Raw genomic sequence first — 7,810 nt, 5'->3', positions numbered from 1 at the left:
TGGTTCTCGAACTTATTGAGGTGCACCTGGGGGACAAAGCAGTCATTGGTCCCAGCCAGCATGGGTTTGTGAAGGGTAGGTCCTGCCTAACTAACCTGATTTCCTTTTATGATAAGATCACCCGTATGGTGGACCAAGGGAAACCAGCTGATGTGATTTTTTTGGACTTCAGCAAGGCTTTTGACACGGTTTCCCATAGGATCCTACTGGACAAAATGTCCAGCATACAGCTAAATAAAAACATCATACGATGGGTGAGCAATTGGCTAACGGGCAGGGCCCAAAGGGTTATGGTAAATGGGGCTGTGTCAGGCTGGCGGGCGGTCACCAGTGGGGTCCCTCAAGGCTCCGTTTTAGGGCCGGTACTTTTCAATATTTTTATAAACGATCTGGATGTAGGACTAGAAGGTGTTCTGAGCAAATTTGCTGATGACACCAAACTTGGAGGAGTTGTGGACTCGAATGAGGGTGGAAAGGCCTTGCAGAGGGATCTGGATAGGTTGGAGAGCTGGGCGATCACCAACCGCATGAAGTTCAATAAGAGCAAGTGCCGGGTCCTGCACCTGGGACGGGGAAACCCTGGCTGCACGTACAGACTGGGCGATGAGACGCTGGAGAGCAGCCTAGAAGAGAGGGATCTGGGGGTCGTGGTAGACAGCAAGTTGAATATGAGCCGGCAGTGTGCCCTGGCAGCCAGGAGGGCCAACCGTGTCCTGGGGTGCATCAAGCACGGCATCGCTAGTAGGTCGAGGGAGGTGATTGTCCCGCTCTACTCTGCGCTGGTGCGGCCTCACCTCGAGTACTGTGTGCAGTTCTGGGCACCACAGTATAAAAAGGACATGAAACTGTTGGAGAGTGTCCAGAGGAGGGCTACGAAGATGGTGAAAGGCCTAGAGGGGAAGACGTACGAGGAACGGCTGAGGGCACTGGGCCTGTTCAGCCTGGAGAAGAGGAGGCTGAGGGGAGACCTCATCGCAGTCTACAACTTCCTCGTAAGGGGGTGTCGAGAGGCAGGAGACCTTTTCTCCATTAACACCAGCGACAGGACCCGCGGGAACGGGGTTAAGCTGAGGCAGGGGAAATTTAGGCTTGACATCAGGAGGGGGTTCTTCACAGAGAGGGTGGTTGCACACTGGAACAGGCTCCCCAGGGAAGTGGTCACTGCACCGAGCCTGTCTGAATTTAAGAAGAGATTGGACTGTGCACTTAGTCACATGGTCTGAACTATTGGGTAGACCTGTGCGGTGTCAAGAGTTGGACTTGATGATCCTTAAGGGTCCCTTCCAACTCAGGATATTCTATGATTCTATGATTCTATGACTCTTTTGCTAGTTGGTGGAGACATAGCTGTTATTTTGTTGATCACATCCTTTGGGATTTGACAGCGTCCATCTTGCCATTTTATTCCTAAAAACTGGATCTCTCGTGCAGGTCCTTCGACTTTATTTTTTTTTTGTGGCAAAACCGTCTTTCAGAAGGATTTGGACTATTTTCTTCCCTTTCTCGAAAACTTCCTTTGCTGTGTCACCCCACACAATAATGTCATCGATGTACTGCAGGTGTTCAGGAGCTTTCCCCTGCTACAGCGCAGACTGGATCAGTCCATGGCAAATGGTAGGGCTGTGTTTCCACCCCTGGGCCAGCCGATTCCAAGTATATTGGACTCCCCTCCAAATGAAAGCAAACTGTGGCCCGCACTCTGCTGCTAGAGGGATGGAGAAAAATGCATTAGTGATACCAATTGTGGTGTACCACTTGGCTGCCTTTGATTCGAGTTCGTACTGGAGTTCTATCATATCCGGCACTGCAGCACTCAGTGGTGTTGTGACTTCGTTCAGGCCATGATAGTCCACTGTTAGTCTCCACTCACCATTAGACTTTTGCACTGGCCATATGGGACTATTAAAAGGTGAATGAGTCTTCCTGATCACTCCTTGGCTCTCCAACTGACAAATTTGCTTATGGATGGGAACCAGGGAGTCCCGGCTGGTGCGATATTGCCACCAATGCACAGTTGTGGTAGCGATTGGCACTTGCTGTTCTTTGACCCTCAGCAGCCCCACAACAGAAGGGTCCTCTGAGAGACCAGGCAAGGTAGACAACTGCTTAATGTCCTCTGTCTCTAAGGCAGCTATGCCAAAAGCCCACTGGAACCCTTTTGGGTCCTTGAAATATCCTCTTCTAAGATAGTCTATGCCAAGGATACACGGAGCATCTGGGCCAGTCACAATACAGTGCTTTTCCCACTCATTCCCAGTCAGACTCACTTCAGCCTCCAATACAGTTAATTGCTGAGATCCCCCCATCACTCCATAAATACAGATGGGCTCTGGCCCTTTATAACTTGATGGCATTAGAGTACATTGTGCACCGGTGTCTACTAAAGCCTTATACTTCTGTGCGTCTGACGTGCCAGGCCATCAAATCCACACAGTCCAATAAACTCAATTGTCCCTTTCCTCACCCTGGCTGGAGGCAGGGCCCCCCCTAATCCTGGTCAGAATCTTCTCTGTTTCTGTGTTTGAAGGACTGTCTGCTGGAAGTTGGAGCAGCAAGCTTTTCAGAGAACCCCTTTTTCCCGATTGTTTTCTTTTGCAACTCACATACCGATGCCTCTAGGGTCGCGATAGATTTTCCATCCCATTTTCTCATGTCCTCTTCATGTCACGTAGGTAAAACCACAGGGTAGCATGGGGTGTGTACCCACTGTACCCACTATATCATCTTCCTTGCACAGAAGGATGCTTACTCCTGATAGCTGAGATACCGGTTTGTGCAGGAGGGGAGGAAGATAAATTCTCTTCAAGTTGGTGAACCTTTTCAGAAAGTTTCTCCACAGCTGAGATGCAGGCCTGTATCGAAGAGGAGAGACTTTCTTTGTACTGCCTAAGTTGTTTAGCCACTTCATCCACTGTGGGTTCCTCATGGTCTTTCCAGGCCACTACTGCCAATGAGCTGGCATATGATAATGGTGCACTCCGTACAAAGTCCCTCCATATGGGTTATGTACATCTGACTTCATCTGGATCTGTGGATATTTGTTCCTTCTCTGTGGATATTTGGTCCCTATAAATCACCTCCCATATGGCTAATTCCCTCAGGTACTGGATTCCCTTCTCCATAGTGGTTCACTTGCCTGGTAGACATACAAGTTCTTCCTTGAGGGGATACCTTTCCTTCACAGCTGACAGGAGATGCCTCCAGAGGCTGTGAGATCGTGCTCCATCTGCAATTGCTTTGTGAATGCCTGCATCTCTAGTAAGGGATCCCAGCCGTCTGGCTTCCCTGCCCTCTAATTCCACACAATTGGCTCCAGTGTCCCAGCACCGGAGCAGCCAGGTGAGAAGCTGCTCACCTATGCAGCGACCAAAATATTTTCGCACATCTCATAGCTCACACTGATACAGGTTTCGGGTAGTTACTGTTGTTTTTTCGACATCTTCATCATCCTCCTGCTCCTCTGATGGCCCAGCCTCGTCTTCTCTATACCTAGACCTAGCAGAACACTCTCTGCGTTCTAAACAACCTGAATCTCTATACCATTTTTTCACCTTCTCTACAGGGGCAACTTGCACTGCTACAGCTCGTTTCTCTGACCCAGCCACAGGGCCTGCCACAGGGGTTGAAACAACCACCGGGCCTGGCACAGGAGCTGGTAGGACTGCTGGCCTTGTCACAGGAGCTGAAAAAACAGCAAGGCCTGTCACAGGAGCTGAAACAACTGCTATATATATATACTATACTATACTATACTATAATATATATATTGTATAAAATGTAATATCTTCTTGTCAGTTCTTCTCTAAAATGTTGCCCCTTAGGTATATATCAGAATTTTAGAATTATAGGTATATATCAGCTTTGCAGCTACTGCTTGTCAGTTATGTCTGAATCTGTCTGCTGTTTTCACATTGATGTACCCACATATATTATTATTGGTTTACCCACATATATTATTATTGTATAATTCTATGTGTGTGTATATATATGTGTGTGTATATATAATTCTCTCTATATATAATTATATATAATATGATATATATATTATATATATATATATAATTCTATGTATATATATTTCTGTAGGGTTGTATTCCTGTATTTATGTGTGTACTCTTTTTTTCTAAACATTACCTTACTATGGGATAAGAATAAAGATATACATTAATAGATTATAAGGCCTTCTTGACTATTAACTTCTCATGTGCTTTCTAAAAGATGAATGTAAATTTCTCTTTCTCTTACAGACATTGAAAATACTTCTCTGTTAATAGTTCCCCAGAAGAGAGTATAAATATTCATAATGTAGAGCATTGCTGCCTTTTTGTTCCCTTAAATAGAGCTCACTAAGAACTTTACATGAAAATTGTTGAAATTTGAAGCTTTTATATTTTTTTTTCCTAAAAATAATAAAAAAAATGATTTCTTCAGGAAAAATCATTATTAGCAAGATCCTATTGCTTTCTATAAATGGAGATTATAAAACTGGTTTGTCATTAGGTTATGTCCTTCTGGTAAAGTATTTTCAAGACTGTAACAATGATAGTATAAATATAATTTAACTAACATCATCAGTTAAAATTAATAGTAAAAATATTTGTCATTTGTAAACAACTTTAAAAAGTTGTATCTATATTTTAAATTTACATTGACGAGTTTTTGTTGGTATGCCTAAATCGCTTTTAGTGAGTTGCTAGTTTAGGTACTGTAAAAAATAATAGTCAGTGTATGTCCCCATGGGCTAATTGCCAAATGGCTATTCACCTTCCTCAGTATGTTAGGCAAAATTATTATTACACAAAAATAATCTTTGTTGATTTGTTTGGCTTTTGAATGGCAGATATTTATAAATCATATGTGCCAGGACTGGCCTGACTGATCTTTTGTATTTCACCTTTGATTTTTGTTTTGTTTTATTTTGTTTTCTTTGTTGTATTTTTTAAAAGGAATACAAAGTTGCAACCCAATCAGAATTCACTCAGAATTTACTACCTGCTGCAACTGTTAAGATAACAGGCAGAAAAGAATTTACAAGGGAAAAGGAAAAAAAAAATGAAGAAAAGGAAAGAAAAGTCACCTGGCCCTAATCATCTCTTGAGCCACTGAACAAACAAGCCAGTTTTTCTGCACAGGCAACTATAAATCTTTCCTTCCTTATCACTTTTTACATTCTCAGTTAATGTTAGTCCATCCCATATTTTTATGTTGAGACTTTTACAGCCTTTGTTTCATAAACCAAATAGTTACTTTAGAATTTTAACAATATTTAGTGTACGCATATAGATGTGTATGCATTGTTCCGCTCTAAAGGAAGAAGACTGATTACTTTGCATTCAATTTACTCTTTTTTTTTTTTTCTGCCTAGTCTATTGGTGCCTACAGAAGAAAACAGTAATAAATCATTTATAAAATCAGCACAATCCCTTCTACAGGGAAATATAGTGAGGCAGACTGTCTCATAAATTGTTTAGAATAACACAGCTCTCCAGTGATTTAGCCTGATTTGTCTGTTAAAACAAACAAACAAACAAAAAAAAAAAAAAAACCAGAAACCCACAAACCCACAGATGGTGATTCCTGCTATTATAAAAGGGGTAGGGAATGTGTGTACTTAAGGCAAAAACAATGAGCCCAAGTACCTTTTAATGTTCTTGCAGACAATGCAGACAACATCACATTTACAAACAGACCATGGACTACAGAAATTAGAAGGAATGAAGCATTGTGGAATGAAAGTAACAAGAATGAATTTTCTGTATTTATTGCAGAGTTTTCATGTTCACACAGCCTGCACTTTTGCTTAATCATAGAATCATAGAATATCCTGAGTTGGAAGGGACCCATAAGGATCATCAAGTCCAACTCTTGGCACCACATAGGTCTACCCAAAAATTCAGACCATATGACTAAGTGCACAGTCCAAATGCTTCTTAAACTCCGACAGGCTTGGTGCCATGACTATGTCCCTGGGGAGCCTATAGGGGAAAGAAGCAAAAGAAGCCCCATTAAATTGACTCAGCATCCCAAATCTTTCCGCTGTCTTAGTATGTGGATCAGTGACAGTGACAAAATAGTACTGTGTGCTGGCAGCTTGATTTCTGACATTTTCTGGGCCGTATGAAAGATCACATCCACAAACACTTCTGTCATATTCTCTTCCAGATTGTGGTATATTAAACTGAGGAAATAAGTATGTTTTGCTTGGGATGATAGATTCATCAAAATTAAAAAAGGAAAAGACCTGTTAGTGTATATCACATTATTCCTCATCCAATGCAAGATTACCCCCTGAGGTACATTTTCCAGTACTTTTTCCAGTCCACTTTGAAATGACTCATGCAAAAGTTTCCACCATTTCTTTCTAGAGATTAGTCTACAGTCTCATAGATCTCACTTACCCTTGGTTTCAGCCTAAATTTTCCATTACTCACTTTAAGATTTTTTTTATGGCCATCTGGTAAGGCAATTTGAGGTGTTTCTCTGAAGCCAACCATCAAGCCTTTAGAGTCAAGCCAAGGGCTTTCAGGAAGGCAGGAGGTAGCCACAGATTTAAAAGGATTTTAGCAGGTTATGTAGTCTCAAAGTCAGGATCGTACTCAAGTTCATTAAAAATTTCTTGGGATTCACTATTCCTTATCTATTGATTTGCCAGTATGGTTCAGAGATGTATTCAAATCTGAACACATCCTGGCCTGACGGTCTCTAAAGTTATAAAGCCTTAATAGAAATTTATGTTACTTTCTAGTTCACAAACATGAAATAATAATGATTAAATACTATAATAGTTGAGGGGTATCACCACAGTAATGGAGTTGAGCAATGCAGATGTCACAATTTTTCTTCCTCTACTCCCATCCTTGTATCCTGTACATCAAAAACTATATATATGTCATACAAAATCTGAAGTCATTTTAATTTTTGACTTGAGTATTCCCCAGGTGCAGTGGTTAGGGCTCATCCTGTCCTTAAACTAGTCAAGAATGTAAGTGTCTATACAAAAGTTAGTAGCCTAAAGTTTCATTACAACCAATACAGTCAGTGCCACAAACTAAAACAGTAGCTTAGATATATATAGACTATGTGTATATATGTATATATACTATAGACACTTAAAGTTAGAGTAAGCTGAATCTTGTACCTGTCAGATTTGGTCTGGACCATCCTTAAAATGCTCCAGCAAAAAAATGAATGTTCCAATGTACACAGCATGAGGCAGCTACAGCAGCAATTGCAAAGCAGTGATCTGCACTGACATCCCCCATTTTGCTGCCTCACCTGGAGAAATCTGCAAGGCATGGCAGCAGCTGCAGAAGGGTTTTTCTCCATCCTCTTCAGGATCTAGACTCCCAACTTGTTAACACTTTTCAGGTGAGACTTTCCGAAATACTGTCACAGAGGGGTGTAGCACAGGACTATAGGCATCCTGTGGTATCACAGAGTACATGTAAGGTTTCAGCTTGGATTCGGTCCATAGAAATCCCACATACCTTTGTGCAAACCCTTGTAAACCCACAAGGCCTTTATAAAAGCTCTCACTGAAATTATAGCATATTGCATTGTGTTTGTCAGGCAGAGTTAATAAAAAGCTTTCTCCACCTGCAAGTTTAAAATGTGAGAAAAATAAACAAAGTAAATTAGAATGAAAGTAGAACATACATTAGCTTTAATATTGTTTTGACATAGAGGGGTAAATTGTTTTTTCCAAGGTAGGGATTCTGTAGCACTGTCATCAGTTAAATCAGCTCTTCCAGGTTCAAGGCCAGTATCCAAACAATGTGTCATCTCAGTCTTATCAGAACTTATTTTTTCT

This window comes from Anas platyrhynchos, chromosome W (assembly GCF_047663525.1).
Source record: "Anas platyrhynchos isolate ZD024472 breed Pekin duck chromosome W, IASCAAS_PekinDuck_T2T, whole genome shotgun sequence".
Classification (NCBI taxonomy): domain Eukaryota; kingdom Metazoa; phylum Chordata; class Aves; order Anseriformes; family Anatidae; genus Anas; species Anas platyrhynchos.
Note: the sequence above shows the minus strand (reverse complement) of the source record.